The 18,672-nt window shown below is 39.3% G+C and overlaps 1 pseudogene across 1 annotated transcript; it reads left to right on the forward strand.

Moving 5' to 3' along the window:
* The first annotated feature begins 14,209 nt into the window (after positions 1-14,209).
* LOC128578526 (6-phosphogluconate dehydrogenase, decarboxylating-like) lies at positions 14,210-16,097 on the forward strand (annotated as a pseudogene). Its single transcript, XR_008377729.1, has one exon. The product of XR_008377729.1 is annotated as a 6-phosphogluconate dehydrogenase, decarboxylating-like (transcript).
* Positions 16,098-18,672: the final 2,575 nt, after the last annotated feature.

Here is an 18,672-nt window from a genome sequence, read left to right on the forward strand (position 1 = left end):
CTATTTTTTGATCTCCAAACATCCTTCCAAAAGGAACATATTACTGTAAATTCCCTCCAGCAGTGTAGAAGTGTGCCCTTTCCTCCAAATCCAAGCCAACATCTCTGGTTTTGAGATTTTGTTATGTGAGCTACCCTTACTGGGGTTAGGTAATATCACAAAGTAGTTTTGATTTGCATTTCTGTGATGATTAAGGACGATGAGCTTTTTTTCATGTGTTTGTAGATCGTGCGTCTGTCTTCTTTAGAGAAGATTCTCTTCAAGTCCCTTTCCCACCCTGAGATGGGATAACTTGTTCTTTTCTTGCTAATATGTTTGAGTTCTCTGTGGATTCTGGTTATTAAACCTTTATCAGAGGTATAACCTGCAAATATTTTCTCCCATTCTGAGGGCTGTCTGCTTGCTTGACTTACTATGTTCTTGGCTGTGCAGAAGCATTTTAGTTTGATCAGATCCCAGTAATGTATTTTTGATACTGCCTCAGTTGCCTGGGGAGTCCTCCTCATAAGGTATTCACCCAGACCGATTCCTTCAAGAGTTTTCCCTACACTTTCTTCAAGTATTTTTATAGTTTCATGTCTTAAGTTTAAATCTTTTATCCAGTGAGAGTCTATCTCAGTTAATGGTGAAAGGTGTGGGTCCAGTTTCAGTCTTTTACAGATCGCCAGCCAGTTCACCTAGCACCATTTAATAAATAGGAAATCTTTTCCCCACTGAATGTTTTTAACTGGCTTATCAAAGAACAAATAATGGTAAGTGGCTGGATTCATCTCTTCGTTCTCTATTCTGGTGCAGACATCTACTTCTATGTTTTTGTTCCAGTACCATGCTGTTTTGATCACTGTTGATTTATAGTACAGTCTGAGGTCTGATAGCGTGATTCCTCCTGCTTTGTTTTTATTGCTGAGTAATGTTTTGGCTACTCAAGTTTTTTTCTGATTCCATATAAAACAAAGTATTACTTTTTCAAGGTATTTAAAATATCACAATGGAACTTTAATAGGAATTGCATTAAAATTATATATTGCTAGCAGGAACAAAAACAAAATCCTGCAAAGTTGTTCTGTTCCATTCTGTCAATAACATCAATCAAGGGTGGGGGTAGAACTGAGTGAACACCCTCCAACCTTCACCAAGTACCTGAGGCTGTCAGGCCTCACCTCCTCCTGCTAGATAGAGGCAGAGCGCAGAGGCCTGGCAGATTTCCTTGTGATTCAGGCAGGTGCAAACCCCTGGAGTATCTGTTCACTATAGGCAACTGGGTCAGCCAACTGCAGAGCTATCAGTGACTGGGTGTGACAGAGGCACAAGGTGGAGAAGGAGGCATCAACCTTCCCAGACTGATCTATTTGCTGGGTGGCTCCTCCTGAATCCACGCACCACTGGAGCAAGCCATATCAGAGTAGTCACCAGACCCCTGTGATCCAGTTCCCAGAGACCTCATAAACTCTCCCACCCGAGACAGGTGCTGACTGAGACAATTGATTTGGACCTTTTGAACTGAGCCAATCGCCTGAGGACTATTCAGGTGGTGCCCTGGGTGTGTGGGTTTAGGAGGGTTTATTTCCCTTTTCCAATTCATGCCTGTGGTGGGCAGGATGACTTATTTGGTGGTATTTCTCCACAGCTGAGACTTCAAACCAGAGTAACTGTTTCACTAGGGTAGAACAGAAACCAGCTGAAAATAAGACAGAACCACTTAGCCCCACCACACCAAACAGGGCCCCAGTTCCTCAGGCCATACCACTGTACGGGTCCTCGTCAAAGCTACAGGGGAAAAAAATCAAAGGGTGTAAAACAATCATGGGGTGGAACCAGCGGAAAAACTCTGGTAACATGAATAACCAGAATAGAGCAACCCCCCCAAGAAAAGATATGGCAGATGTAACTGAAGATCCCATTCATAAACAACTGGCTGAGATATCAGAAATCGAATTCAGAATGTGGATTGCAAAAAGGATTAATAAAGTGGAGGAAAATTTGGAATTAGAAATTCGAGCAGCAATTCAAAAGTAGGTGTTAGGAATTCGAGGAAAAATTCAAAAGTTGTCTCGAGAATTTAATGAATTTAAAGACAAAACCACCAAAGATTTAGACACACTGAAACAAGAATTTGCAGCCCTCAAAGATGTGAAAAATACAGTAGAATCCCTCAGTAACAGAATGGAGCAAGCAGAAGAAAGGATTTCTGACATTGAAGACAAAGCCTTTGAATGCTCCCAAACTCTCAAACATGAAGAGAAATGGAGAGCAAAAATAGAACATTCTCTCAGAGAACACTGGGATAATTCAAAGAAGGCTAATATCCGCCTCATTGGAATCCCTGAATCTGATGAAGTCGCCTCGCTAGGCACAGAGCCCATTGTAAATGAAATTATGAAAGAGAATTTTCCAGATATGCCAAGAGATTCGAAAATTCAGATAGCAGACAGTTTCAGAACCCCAGCATGACTCAATCCCAATAAGACACCCCCCAGGCATATCATAATTAACTTCACTAAAGTTAATATGAAGGAGAAAATTCTCAAAGCAGCCAGACATAAGAAAGCCATTACCTAAAAAGTGAAGAACATTAGAATGACTGCAGATCTCTCTGCTGAAACTTTTCAAGCCAGAAGAGGGTGGTCATTGACTTTTAATCTTGTAAAGCAAAATAAATTTCAACCCCAGATCTTGTATCCAGCTAAACTGAGCTTCATTTATAATGGAGAAATTAAATACTTTCATAACATTCATATGTTGAAGAAATTTGCCATAACCAAACCAGCTCTTCAGGATTTTCTCAGACCTATCTTCCATAATGACCAACCCAATCCTCTACCACAAAAGTAAACTCACTCAGAAACTTTTGATCAAACTCCAACTTCCACACTGGCGAAAGGATTAAAAATGTCCACTGGACATTCGGAAAACTCGATACCCAAAATTTTACCAGACTTATCAATATTCTCCATTAATGTGAACAGCTTAAACTGTCCTCTAAAGAGACATAGATTACCTGATTGGATACAACAACTCAGGCCAGATATCTGTTGCGTACAAGAGTCACATCTTACCTTAAAAGACAAATATAGTCTCAGGGAGAAAGGATAGTCATCCAAATTTCAGGCAAATGGTAATCAGAAAAAAGCAGGTGTTGCAATTTTATTTGCAGATATAATAGGCTTTAAACCAACAAAAGTAAGGAAGGATAACAATGGTCACTTCATATTTGTTAAGAGTAATACTCAATATGATGAGATTTCAATTTTTAATATCTATGCAACCAACCAGAATGCACCTCAATTTACAAGAGAAACTCTAACAGACATGAGCAACTTGATTTCCTGCAGCTCCATAATCGTCGGAGATTTCAACACTCCTTTGGCAGTGTTGGATCGATCCTCCAATAAGAAGCTGAGCAAAGAAATTTCAGATTTAAACCTAACCATCCAACATTTGGATTTAGCAGATATCTGCAGAACATTTCATCCCAACAAAACTGAATACACATACTTCCCATCAGCCCACGGAACTTACTTCAAAATCAATCGCATCTTAGGTCACAAGTCTAACCTCAGTAAATTTAAAGGAATAGAAATTATTCCTTGCATCTTCTCGGACCACCATGGAATAAAAGTTGAGCTCAGTAACAACAGGCATCTGCATACTCATACAAAACCATGGAAGTTAAACAACCTTATGCTGAATGATAGCTGGGTCAGAGATGAAATTAAGAAGGAAATTGCCAAATTTTTTGGAACCAAATGACAATGAAGACACGAATTATCAGAACCTCTGGGATACCGCAAAGGCAGTCCTAAGAGGGAAATTTATAGCACTGCAAACCTTACTCAAAAGAACAGAAAGAGAGGAAGTTCACAACTTAATGGGACATCTCAAGCAACTGGAAAAGGAAGAACATTCCAACTCCAAACCCAGTAGAAGAAAAGAAATAACATAAATTAGAACAGAATTAAATGAAATTGAAAACAAAAGAATTATACAACAGATCAATAAATCAAAAAGTTGGTTTTTTGAAAAGGTCAATAAAATAGATAAACCTTTGACCAACCTAATCAGGAAAAAAAGAGTAAAATCTCTAATCTCATCATTCAGAAACGACAAAGATGAAATAACAACAGACTCCTCAGTAATTCAAAAAATCCTTAATGAATATTACAAGAAAATTTATTCTAAGAAATATGAAAATCTGAAGGAAATTGACCAATCCTTGGAAGCACGTCACATTCCAAGACTTAGCCAGAATCAGGTGGAAATGTTGAACAAGCCCATATCAAGTTCTGAAATAGCATCAACCATACAAAACCTCCCTAAAAAGAAAAGCCCAGGACCAGATGGTTTCACGTCTGAATTCTACCAAACCTTTAAAGAGGAATTAGTACCTATATTACTCAACCTGTTCCAAAAGGTAGAAATAGAAGGAAGACTACCCAGCATGTTCTATGAAGCAAACATCACCCTGATTCCCAAACGAGGAAAAGACCCAACAAGAAAAGAAAATTATAAACCAATTTCATTAATGAATATAGATGCAAAAATATTCAACAAGATCCTAACAAACAGAATCCAGCAACACATCAAACAAATTATCCATCATGACGAAATCAGTTTTATCCCAGGGTCTCAAGGCTGGTTCAACATACGTAAATCTATAAGTATAATTCAGCACATAAACAAATTAAAAAACAAAGACCATATGATTCTCTCAATCATGCACAAAAAGCTTTTGATAATATCCAGCATTCCTTCATGATCAGAACACTAAAGAAAATTGGTATAGAAGGGACATTTCTTAAATGGATAGAGGCCATCTACAGCAAAACCACAGCCAATATCGTCTTGAATGGAGTTAAATTGAAATCATTTCCACTCAGATCAGGAACCAGACAAGGCTGCTCATTGTCTCCACTGCTCTTTAACATTGTAATGGAAGTTTTAGCCACCGCAATTAGGGAAGAAAAGGAGATGAAGGCTATCCATACGGTGTCAGAAGAGATCAAACTTTCGCTCTAAGCAGATGATATGATTGTATATATGGAAAACTCCAGGGATTCTACTAAAAAACTCTCAGAAGTGATGAAGGAATACAACAGTGTCTCAGGTTACAAAATCAACATTCATAAATTGGTAGCCTTTATATATACCAACAATAGCCACATTGAAAAAAGAGTTAAGGACTCCATCCCATTCACAGTAGTGCCAAACAAGACGAAATATTTGGGAATTTATCTAACAAAGGATGTGCAAGATCTCTATAAAGAGAACTATGAAACTCTAAGAAAAAAAATAGCTGAAAATGTTAACAAATGGAAAAACATACCATGCTCATAGCTGGGAAAAATCAACATCACTAAAATGTCCATACTACCCAAAGCAATACATAATTTTAATGGAATCCCTATTAAAGTTCCACTGTCATAATTTAAAGATCTTAAAAAAACAATACTTCGTTTTATATGGAATCAGAAAAAACCTTGAATATCCAAGACATTACTCAGAAATAAAAACAAAGCAGAGGGAATCATGCTGCCACACCTCAGACTATACTACAAATCGATAGTGATCAAAACATCATGGTACTGGCACAAAAACAGAGAATTAGATGTCTGGAACAGAATAGAGAACCAAGAGATGAATCCAGCTCCTTACCGTTATTTGATCTTTGACAATCCAATTAAAAATATTGGTGAAAAGATTCCCTATTTAACAAATGGTGCTGGGTGAAATGGCTGGCAACCTGCAGAAGACTGAAACTGGATGCATACCTTTCACCATTAACTAAGATAGACTATCACTGGATTAAAGATTAAGCTTAAGACATGAAACTATAAAAATACTAGAAGAGAGTGTAGGGAAAACCCTTGAAGAAATCAGCCTGGGCGAGTATTTTATGAGGAGGACCCCCAGGGCAATTGAAGCAGCTTAAAAATACACTACTGGGACCTGATCACACTAAAAAGCTTCTGCACAGCCAAGAACACAGTAAGTAAAGCAAGCAGACAGGCCTCCAAATAGGAGAAGATATTTGCAGGTTATGTCTCTGACAAAGGTTTAATAACCAGAATCCACAGAGAACTCAAACGTATAAGCAAGAAAAGAACAAGTGATCCCATTGCAGGCTGGGCAAGGGACTTGAAGAGAAACTTCTCTGAAGAAGACAGGCTCGCAGCCTACAGACATGAAAAAATGCTCATCATCTTTAACCATCAGAGAAATGCAAATCAAAACTACTTTGAGATATCATCTAACTCCAGTAAGATTAGCCCATATCACAAAATCCCAAGACCAGAGATGTTATTGTGGATGTGGAGAAAAGAGAACACTTCTACACTGCTGGTGGGAATGCAAATTAATACATTCCTTTTGGAAAGATGTTTGGAGAACACTCAGAGATCTAACAATAGATCTGCCATTTAATCCTATAATTCCTCTACTAGGCATATACCCAGAAGACCAAAAATCACATCATAACAAAGATATTTGTACCAGAATGTTTATTGCAGCCCAATTCATAATAGCTAAGTCATGGAAAAAGCCCAAGTGCCCATCGATCCTCAAATGGATTAATAAATTGTGGTGTATGTAAACCATGGAATATTATGCAGCCTTAAAGAAAGATGGAGACTTTACCTCTTTCATGTTTACATGGATGGAGCTGGGACATATTCTTCTTAGAAAAGTATCTCAAGAATGGAAGAAAAAGTATCCAATATACTGAGCCTTACTATGAAACTAATTTACGGCTTTCACATGAAAGCTATAATCCAGTTATAACCTAAGAATAGGGGGAAGGGGAAAAGGGAGGGGAGGGAGGAGGGAGGTGAGCAGAGGGAGGGAGATTGGTGGGATTACACCTGCGGTGCATCTTACAAGGGTATATGTGAAACTTCGTAAATGTGGAATGTAAATGTCTTAGCACAGTAACTAAGAAAATGCCAGGAAGGTTATATTAACTAGTGTGATGAAAATGTGTCAAACGGTCTATGAAACCAGGGTATGGTGCCCCATGATCACATTAATGTACACATCTGTGATTAAAAAATAAATAAATAAATAAATAAAATAAAATTATATATTGCTAGAGGCGGAGCATGATGGCGGCCGAGTAACAGCTTCCTTGCATCTGGGCACCGTGAGTCTGGGGATATAGGACTCCAGGCATCTCTGGCTGGTGGGATCTGCCTATCATCACCCCTGAGAGGATACAGGGAGTCAGCGAGAGACTTCTGGACCCCAAGAGGAGGACTAAAACAGTGGAAAACCGGCAAGTAGATGCGTGTGTTCAATCCGTCTAAAACCACCCGCAACTGTAAGTTCAGTAGCAGCAAGACTGCAAACCAGAAAGGCCTTACCTGTGAACTGTTTTGGTGTCTTTGGACTTGGCACTCAGCTGAACTGCCTTGGGGAGAGCCTGAGCGGGAGTGCGGAGAACTTTGGCCTTTGTCTAGGGCCCCAGTCTGAGCCACTGAGCCAGGCGGAGCTAATAGTGTTTGGCTCTGGGTCACAGGCAGACATTGTGAGCGATCTGCCCCGGCAAGCTCCGCCCTCAGGGTCGCAGAGCTGGAATTGGGTGGGAGCTGGTAACCCAGCGACCAAGTAGCCTAAGGGCGGGGTCTGAGCCGCCTTGCAGCCCTAACCCTCAGGGGCAGACGGAGACCAGTTTTGACACACAGGGTAAGTGGATAGCAGTGATTCCAGCGACAAGCACTTCCCTGAGAAAGCTTCTGCTCAGTAAGTGAACAAGATCAAAGTGCCTTTTAAGTGGGCTGAAGAGAGATTTAGGGTGTCTACCTGCTGGGGTTTGAGAAACTAGCAGCCTCCAGTTGTATAAGAACTGTGATTAACATCTCATACCCCAGAAGACCACGTGTTGCCCAGACAATATTCAATAACATATACATACTGCTTTGTTTTTGGTTGTGTTTTTTTTTTTTTATTTTGATGTTGTGGATTGTTGTTTTGTTTTTTAAGTTCAACCTTTTGCATACAGATCCTTTTTCTTTCTCAATTTTTCTAGTTTAATTATAATTTCCCATTGCTGCCTATTTCAATAATTAGAACTACATTTTTGTTAGTGTTTCTACCGCTATTATTTGGTTTTTCCAGCCAATTTTATCCCGTAAAGTTTTCTGTTTGCTTGTTTTGGTTTGATTTACAGCATTTTTGTCTTTCCTCTCTACTTGGTGGAGGTGGGGTACTGTGTCTGATCAGGTTAGCAAAGAGCTGCTGACCTCAAGGGAACCACCCAACTGGGCACCCACAGAAGGTGTTTTTTTTTTTTTTAAGTTGTATCAAAGTACCCTACTGTACACCTATATTGCTATGTCTCCCTCTTTCTGTGCCTCTCTTCTTTTTGTCAATATTCCTTTTACCAACCCCCTCTCCTTTCTCTATTTTTTCTTTTTTTTTTCCTTATCACTCAGTCCTCCTTTCTTTCATCCCTTTTTTGCTCTTAAACCTTCTCACCCTTCTGGTCCTGTAACCCTTAGTCCACAGGCACAAGAACGTAAAGAGCGAGAGGAAGTGAAAGGAAAATTACGGCAAGGAAACAGATAAAAGAAATCACCCATGAGGAAGAATCAGCAGAAAACTCCAGGGAACATGAAGAACCAGTCCAGAACAACCCCGCCAAGGGACCATGAGGTAGCTACTGCAGAGGATTCCACCTATACAGAAATGTTAGGAATGACACAAAGGGAATTTAGAATACACATGTTGCAAACAATAAAAGAAATGATGGAAACAATGAAGGAAACTGCTAATAAAGTGGAAAATAACCAAAAGGAAATCCAAAAACAGAATCAAATCAGAGATGAACAATATAAAGAATATAAAACGGATATAGCAGAGCTGAAGGAAATGAAACAGTCAATCAGGGAACTTAAAGATGCAATGGAAAGTATCAGCAACAGGTTAGACCATGCAGAAGAAAGAATTTCAGAGGTAGAAGACAAAGTTTTTGAGATAACTGAGATAGTAAAAGAGGCAGAAAAGAAGAGAGAGAAAGCAGAACGTTCACTGTCAGAATTATGGGACTTTATGAAGCGTTCCAACATACGAGTTATAGGAATTCCAGAAGGGGAAGAAGAATGCCCCAGAGGAATGGAAGCCATACTAGAGAATATTATAAAAGAAAATTTCTCAAATATCACCAAAGATTCTGACACACTGCTTTCAGAGGGCCATCGGACCCCAGGTCGCCTCAACTCTAACCGAGCTTCTCCAAGACACATTGTGATGAACCTGTCCAAAGTCAAGACAAAAGAAAAGATTCTGCAAGCTGCCAGGAGTAAGCGCCAGTTGACCTACAGGGGCAAATCCATCAGAGTGACCGCAGACTTCTCTAATGAAACTTTCCAAGCAAGAAGACAATGGTCATCTACCTTTAATCTACTTAAACAGAACAATTTCCAGCCCAGAATTCTGTACCCTGCTAAGCTAAGCTTCAAAATTGACGGAGAAATCAAATCATTCACAGATATACAAACATTGAGGAAATTCGCCACAACAAGACCAGCTCTACAGGAAATACTTCAACCTGTTCTGCACACTGACCACCACAATGGATCAGCAGCAAAGTAAGAACTCAGAAATTAAAGGACAGAACCAAATCTCCACACTGATGCAAAAGATAAAACTAAGCAATGGACTCTCACCAAATAAGACGAATAGAATACTACCACACTTATCAATTATCTCCATAAATGTTAATGGCTTGAATTCCCCACTGAAGAGACATAGATTGGTTGACTGGATTAAAAAACACAAGCCATCCATTTGCTGTCTGCAAGAAACACACCTACCTTCAAAAGACAAATTAATGCTCCTAGTCAAGGGTTGGAAGACAATTTTTCAGGCAAATGGAATTCAGAAGAAAAGAGGAGTTGCAATCTTATTTTCAGATACATGTGGATTTAAAGCAACTAATGTCAAAAAAGACAAAGATGGCCACGTTATATTGGTCAAGGGAAAAATACAACAAGAAGACATTTCAATTCTAAATATCTATGCACCCAATTTAAATGCTCCCAGATTCTTGAAACAGACCTTACTCAGTCTGAGCAATATGATATCTGATAATACCATAATAACAGGGGACCTTAACACTCCTCTTACAGAGCTGGACAGATCCTCTAAACAGAAATTAAACAAGGATATAAGATATTTAAATGAGACCCTAGAACAACTGTGCTTGATAGACGCATATAGAACACTCCATCCCAAAGATAAAGAATATACATTCTTCTCATCACCCCATGGAACATTCTCCAACATTGATCATATCCTGGGACACAAAACAAATATCAAAAGAATCAAAAGAATTGAAATTTTACCTTGTATCTTCTCAGACCATAAGGCACTAAAGGTGGTGCTCAAGTCTAACAAAAATGCTCGACCCCACCCAAAGGCATGGAAATTAAACAATCTTCTGTTGAATAACAGACGGGTGCAAGAAGAAATAAAACAGTAAATCACTAACTTCCTTGAGCATAACAACAATGAAGACACAAGCTACCAAAACCTGTGGGATACAGCAAAAACAGTTTTGAGAGGAAAATTCATCGCTTTAGATGCCTACATTAGAAAAACAGAAATAGAGCACATCAACAATCTCACAAGAGATCTTATGGAATTGGAAAAAGAAGAACAATCTAAGCCTAAACTCAGTAGAAGAAAAGAAATATCCAAAATCAAATCGGAGATCAATGAAATTGAAAACAAAAGAATCATTCAGAAAATTAATGAAACAAGGAGTTGGTTTTTTGAAAAAATAAAATAGATAAACCATTGGCCAGACTAACGAGGAATAGAAAAGTAAAATCTCTAGTAACCTCAATCAGAAATGATAAAGGGGAAATAACAACTGATCCCACAGAGATACAAGAGATCATCTCTGAATACTACCAGAAACTCTATGCCCAGAAATTTGACAACGTGAAAGAAATGGATCAATATTTGGAATCACACCCTCTCCCTAGACTCAGCCAGGAAGAAATAGAGCTCCCGAACAGACCAATTTCAAGCACTGAGATCAAAGAAACAATAAAGAATCTTCCAACCAAAAAATGCCATGGTCCAGACGGCTTCACTCCAGAATTCTATCAAAACTTCAAGGAAGAGCTTATTCCTGTACTGCAGAAATTATTCCAAAAAATTGAGGAAGAAGGAATCTTCCCCAACACATTCTATGAAGCAAACATCACCCTGATACCAAAACCAGGAAAAGACCCAAACAAAAAGGAGAATTTCAGACCAATCTCACTCATGAATATAGACGCAAAAATTCTCAACAAAATCTTAGCCAATAGATTACAGCTTATCATCAAAAAAGTCATTCATCATGATCAAGTAGGCTTCATCCCAGGGATGCGAGGCTGGTTTAACATACGCAAGTCTATAAACGTTATCCACCATATTAACAGAGGCAAAAATAAAGATCACACGATCCTCTCAATAGATGCAGAAAAAGCATTTGATAAAATCCAGCATCCGTTTCTAATTAGAACACTGAAGAGTATAGGCATATGTGGCACATTTCTAAAACTGATCGAAGCTATCTATGACAAACCCACAGCCAATATTTTACTGAATGGAGTAAAACTGAAAGCTTTTCCTCTTAGAACTCGAACCAGACAAGGTTGTCCTCTGTCACCTTTACTATTCAACGTAGTTCTGGAAGTTCTAGCCAATACAATTAGGCAAGACAAGGAAATAAAGGGAATCCAAATGGGAGCAGAGGAGGTCAAACTCTCCCTCTTTGCTGACGACATGATCTTATACTTAGAGAACCCCAAAGACTCAACCACAAGACTCCTAGAAGTCATCAAAAAATACAGTAATATTTCAGGATATAAAATCAATGTCCACAAGTCAGTAGCCTTTGTGTACACCAATAACAGTCAAGATGAGAAGCTAATTAAGGACACAACTCCCTTCACCATAGTCTCAAAGAAAATGAAATACCTAGGAATATACCGAATGAAGGAGGTGAAGGACCTCTATAAGGAAAACTATGAAATCCTCAGAAAGGAAATAGCAGAGGATATTAACAAATGGAAGAACATACCATGCTCATGGCTTGGAAGAATCAACATTGTTAAAATGTCTATACTTCCCAAAGCAATCTACCTATTCAATGCCATTCCTATCAAAATACCAACATCGTACTTTCAAGATTTGGAAAAAATGATTCTGCGTTTTGTATGGAACCGGAAAAAACCTCGTATAGCTAAGGCAGTTCTCTGTAACAAAAATAAAGCTGGGGGCATCAGCATACCAGATTTTAGTCTGTACTACAAAGCCATAGTGCTCAAGACAGCATGGTACTGGCACAAAAACAGAGACATAGACACTGGGAATCGAATTGAAAACCAAGAAATGAAACTAACATTTTACAACCGCCTAATCTTTGATAAACCAAACAAGAACATACCTTGGGGGAAAGATTCCCTATTCAATAAATGGTGTTGGGAGAACTGGATGTCTACATGTAAAAGACTGAAACTGGACCCACACCTTTCCCCACTCACAAAAATTGATTCAAGATGGATAAAGGACTTAAACTTAAGGCATGAAACAATAAAAATCCTCAAAGAAAGCATAGGAAAAACACTGGAAGATATTGGCCTGGGGAAAGACTTCATGAAGAAGACTGCCATGGCAATTGCAACAACAACAAAAATAAACAAATGGGACTTCATTAAAATGAAAAGCTTCTGTACAGCTAAGGAGACAGTAACCAAAGCAAAGAGACAACCTACTAATGGGAAAGGATATTTACATATTTTCAATCAGACAAAAGCTTGATAACTAGGATCTATAGAGAACTCAAATTAATCCACATGAAAAAAGCCAACAATCCCTTATATCAACGGGCAAGAGACATGAATAGAACTTTCTCTAAAGACGACAGATGAATGGCTAACAAACACATGAAAAAATGTTCATCATCTCTATGTATTAGAGAAATGCAAATCAAAACAACCCCTGAGAGAATGGCCCACATCACAAAATCTCAAAACTGCAGATGCTGGCGTGGATGTGGAGAGAAGGGAACACTTTTACACTGCTGGTGGGACTGCAAACTAGTACAACCTTTCTGGAAGGAAGTCTGGAGAAACCTCAAAGCACTCAAGCTAGACCTCCCATTTGATCCTGCAATCCCATTACTGGGCATCTACCCAGAAGGAAATAAATCCTTTTATCCTAAGGGCACTTGTACTAGACTGTTTATTGCTGCTCAATTTACAATCGCCAAAATGTGGAAACAGCCCAAATGCCCACCAACCCAGGAATGGATTAACAAGTTGTGGTATATGTATACTATGGAATACTTTTCAGCCATTAAAAAAAATGGAGACTTTACATCCTTCGTATTAACCTGGATGGACGTGGAAGACATTATTCTTAGTAAAGCGTCACAAGAATGGAGAAGCATGAATCCTATGTACTCAATTTTGTTATGAGGACAATTAATGACAATTATGGTTATGGGGGGGAAACAGAAAGAGGGAAGGAGGGAGGTGGGTGGGGCCTTGGTGTGTGTCACACTTTATGGGGGCAAGACATGATTGCAAGAGGGACTTTACCTAACAATAGCAATTAGTGTAACCTGGCTTATTGTACCCTCAATGAATCCCCAACAATAAAAAAAAAAAAATATATATATATATATATATATTGCTTTGGGTAGTATAGACTTTTAAACAATGTTGATTCTTCCCAGTCATGAGCATGGTATGTTTTTCCATTTGTTAACATCTTCAGCTATCTTTTCTTAAAGTTTCATAGTTCTGTTTATAGAGATCTTTCACGTCCTTTGTTAGGTATACTCCCAAATATTTCATCTTCTTTGGCACTACTGTGAAAGGAATAGAGTCCTTGACTGTTTTTTCAGCTTAGTTATTGTTGGTATATATAAAGGCTACAGATTCATGGGTGTTGATTTTGTAGCCTGAGAAATTGCTATATTCCTTGATCACTTCCAATTGCTAAGTCATAGAAAAAGCCCAAATGCACATTGATCCACGAATGGATTAATAAATTGTGGTATATGTACACCATGGAATACTATGCAGCCTTAAAGAAAGATGGAGACTTTACCTCTTTCATATTTAGATGGATGGAGCTGCAACATATTCTTCTTAGTAACATGTCTCAAGAATGGAAGAAAAAGTATCCAGTGGGCCTCACTCGCCCGCGAACTGTGAGCTCCCGGCACTTCACCTCGTTTCTGCACTGCCCGCTGCTGCCGCCATGGCCCAAACTGACATCGCACTGATTGGACTGGCTGTCATGGGCTAGAACTTAATATTGAACATGAATGACCATGGCTATGTGGTCTGTGCCTTTAACAGGACAGTCTCCAAAGTTGATGATTTCTTGGCCAACGAGGCAAAGGGAACCAAAGTGGTTGGTGCTCAGTCCTTGAAGGAGATGGTCTCCAAGCTAAAGAAGCCCCGGAGGATTATCCTTCTTGTGAAGGCTGGTCAAGCTGTTGATGATTTCATTGAAAAACTGGTACCATTGTTGGACACTGGTGACATCATCATTGATGGAGGAAATTCTGAATATAGGGATACCACAAGACGTTGTCGAGACCTCAAGGCCAAGGGGATCTTATTTGTGGGGAGTGGAGTTAGTGGTGGAGAAGATGGGGCCCGGTATGGCCCATCACTCATGCCAGGAGGAAACAAAGAAGCTTGGCCCCACATCAAGACAATCTTCCAGGGCATTGCTGCGAAAGTAGGCACTGGAGAACCCTGCTGTGACTGGGTGGGAGAAGAGGGAGCAGGACACTTTGTGAAGATGGTGCACAACGGAGTAGAATATGGCGACATGCAGCTCATCTGTGAGGCTTACCACTTGATGAGAGATATCCTGGGCATGGAGCAAGGCCAGATGGCGCAGGCCTTTGAAGAGTGGAATAAGACAGAGCTAGACTCATTTCTGATTGAAATCACAGCCAATATTCTCAAGTTCCGAGATAATGATGGCAAGTACCTGCTGCCAAAGATCAGGGACAGTGCTGGGCAGAAGGGCACTGGGAAGTGGACGGCTATCTCTGCCCTGGAATACGGCGTCCCTGTCACCCTCATCTGAGAAGCCGTCTTTGCTCGATGCTTATCGTCTCTGAAGGATGAAAGAATTCAAGCAAGCAAAAAACTAATGGGTCCCCAAAAGGTCCAGTTTGAAGGTGACAATAAATCATTCCTGGAGGACATTCGAAAGGCCCTCTACGCTTCCAAGATCATCTATGCCCAGGGCTTTATGCTGCTAAGACAGGCAGCCACTGAATTTGGCTGGACCCTCAATTATGGTGGCATCGCCCTGATGTGGAGAGGGGGCTGCATCATCAGAAGTGTATTCCTGGGAAAGATAAAGGATGCATTTGATCGAAACCCAGAACTTCAGAACCTACTATTTGACAACTTCTTTAAGTCAGCTGTTGAAAACTGCCAGGCCTCCTGGCAGCGGGTGGTCAGCACTGGTGTCCAGGCAGGCATCCCCATGCCCTGCTTCACCACTGCCCTCTCCTTCTATGACGGGTACAGACATGAGATGCTACCGGCCAACCTCATCCAGGCTCAGCGGGATTACTTTGGAGCTCATACCTACAAACTCTTAACCAACCCGGGACAGTTTATCCACACTAACAGGACAGGCCATGGCGGCAACGTGTCCTCCTCTTCATACAATGCTTAACCAGACTGTTTGTATTACCCTCCATGATTCCATAGACCAGGACATTCCACGTGCGCACAGCACTGCTTCACGGCCCTTTGCCCTATTTTCTGCTCAGATCTCTTAAAGTTGTGTTGTAAGACTGAAAAAGAGCTTATTCGTAAAGTGGTTCTGTGGGGACTGTCATGCCTTCTGCCCTCGCCTCTGGGAACTCCCCAGGAGCTGATCATGTGTGTGACTGCGGGAACCTGCTCCTTTCTGCGGGTCCCCTGTGGGGTAATGAGGCTCTTGTCATGTGGATGGGAAGGGTGTTTGACATTTTAACAAACTGGAACTTCATATCATGCAGCTGAGTTCCCTTTTCCCTTTACTCAGTAAAAGCCACTTTATATCTCAAAAAAAAAAAAAAGTATCCAATGTACTCACCCCTACTATGAAACTAATTTAGGACCTTCACATGAAAGCTATAACCCAGATGCAACCTGAAAATAGGGGGAAGGAGGAAAGGGTGGGAAGGGAGGGGGGAGGTGGGTAGACGGAGGGGGATTGATAGAACTACACCTGCGGTGCTTCTTACAAGGGTATATGTGAAACTTAGTAAATGTGGAATGTAAATGTCTTAGCAAAATAACTAAGACAATGCCAGGAAAGCTATGTTAACTAGTGTGATTAAAATGTGTCAAACAGTCTATGAACTAAGTGTATGGTGACCCATGATCATAGTAATGTACACAGCTATGATTTAATAAAATAAAAAAAAAGAAAACCAAAAAAACATAATAAAAATAAAAGTATTGTAGTAGAATCCCTAGTGTTTTCCAGATATACAATCATATCATCTGCGAAGAGTGAAAGTTTGATCTCTTCTGACCCTATGTGGATACCCTAGATCCCCTTTTCTTCCCTAATTGCAATGGCTAAAACTTCCATTACAATGTTAAAGAGCAATGGAGACAATGTGCAACCTTGCCTGGTCCCTGATCTAAGTCGAAATGATTTCAATTTAATTCCATTCAATACGATATTGGCTTTGGGTTTGCTTTAGATGGCCTCTATCAGTTTAAGAAATGTCCCTTCTATACCGATTTTCTTAAGTGTTCTGATCATGAAGGGATGCTGGATATTATCAAAAGCTTTTTCTGCATAAATTGAGAGAATCATATGGTCTTTATTTTTTAGTTTGTTTACGTGCTGAATTACATTTATAGATTTACGTATGTTGAACCAGCCTTGAGACCCTGGGAGAAATCCCACTTGGTCATGGTGTATAATTTTTTTGATGTGTTGTTGGATTCTGTTTGTTAGGATCTTATTGAATATTTTTGCATCAATATTCATTAGTAATATTGGTCTATAATTTTCTTTTCTTGTTGGGTCTTTTCCTGCTTTAGGGATCAAGGTGATGTTAGCTTCGTAGAATGTGTTGGGTAGTATTCCTTCTTTTTCTATATTTTGGAAGAGATTTAGTAATACTAGTTCTAGTATTAGAACTAGGTACTAGTTCTTCTTTAAACATTTGGTAGGATTCTGATGTAAAGCCATCTTGTCCTGGGCTTTTCTTTTTAGGGAGATTTTGTATAGTTGATGCTATTTCAGAACTTGATATAGGCCTGTTCAACATTGCCACTTCGTTCTGGCTAAGTATTGGTAGGTTGCGTTCTTCCAAGTATTGGTTGATTTCTTTCAGATTTTCATATTTCTGAGAGTAGAGTTTCTTGTAATATTTGTTAAAGAGTTTTCAAATTTCTGAGGGATCTGTAATTATTTCGTCTTTGTCATTTCTGATTGATGTGATTAGAGATTTTACTCTTTTTTTCCTGGTTAGGTTGGCCAAAGTTTATCTATTTTATTGATCTTTTCAAAAAACCAACTTTTGGATTTATTGATCTGTTGTATAATTATTTTGTTTTCAATTTCATTTAATTCTCCTCTGATTTTAGTTATTTCTTTTCTTCTGCTGGGTTTGGGGTTGTAATGTTCTTCCTTCTCCAGTTGCTTAAGATGTCCCAGTAAGTTATTAATTTCCACTCTTTCCGTTTTCTTGAGGAAGGCTTGTAGTGCTATAAATTTCCCTCTTAGGACTGACTTTGCAGTATCCCAGAGGTTCTCATAATTTGTATTTGCGTTTTTGTTTTGTTCCAAAAATTTGGTGATTTTCTTCTTAATCTCATCTATAACCCATCTATCTTTCAGCGTAAGGTTATTTAGCTTCCATGGTATGTATGAGTATGCAGATTCCTGTTGTTATTGAGTTCAACTTTTATTCCATGATGGTCTGAGAAGATGCAAGGAATAATTTCTATTTTTTTAAATTTGCTGAGGTTGGATTTGTGGCCTAGGATGTGGTCGATTTTGGAGTATGTTCCATGGGCTGATGAGAAGAATGTGTATTCAGTTTTGTTGGGATAAAATGTTCTGTAGATGTGTGTTAAGTCCAGATGTTGAATGGTTAAGTTTAAATCTAAAATTTCTTTCCTTACCTTCTTTTTGGAGGATCTATCCAGCACTGCTAGAGGGGTGTTAAAATCTCCAACTACTATGGAACTGGATGAAATCAAGTTGCTCATATCTGTTAGAGTTTCTTTTATAAATTGAGGTGTACTCTGGTTGGGTGCATAAATATTAATAATTGAAATATCATTATATTAAATATTGCCTTTAACAAATATGAAATGTCCATCCTTATCCTTCCTTATTTTGGTTGGTTTCAAGCCTATTGCGTCTGTGAATAGGATTGTAACACCTGCTTTTTTCTGCTTTCCATTTGCCTGGAGTATAGATGACCATCCCTTCACCTTGAGTCTATATTTGTCTTTTAATGTAAGATGAAATTCTGGTATGCAGCAGATATTGGGCTTGAGTTTTTGTATCCAGTCAGCCAACCTGTGCCTCTTCGGAGGACAATTTAAACCATTCACATTAATTGAGAATATTGATATGTCTTTTGAGGGTCCAGTGGACATTTTTAATCCTTTTGCAACTGTG

The sequence above is a fragment of the Nycticebus coucang genome, chromosome X, assembly GCF_027406575.1.
Source record: "Nycticebus coucang isolate mNycCou1 chromosome X, mNycCou1.pri, whole genome shotgun sequence".
In the NCBI taxonomy this organism is placed as follows: Eukaryota; Metazoa; Chordata; class Mammalia; order Primates; family Lorisidae; genus Nycticebus; species Nycticebus coucang.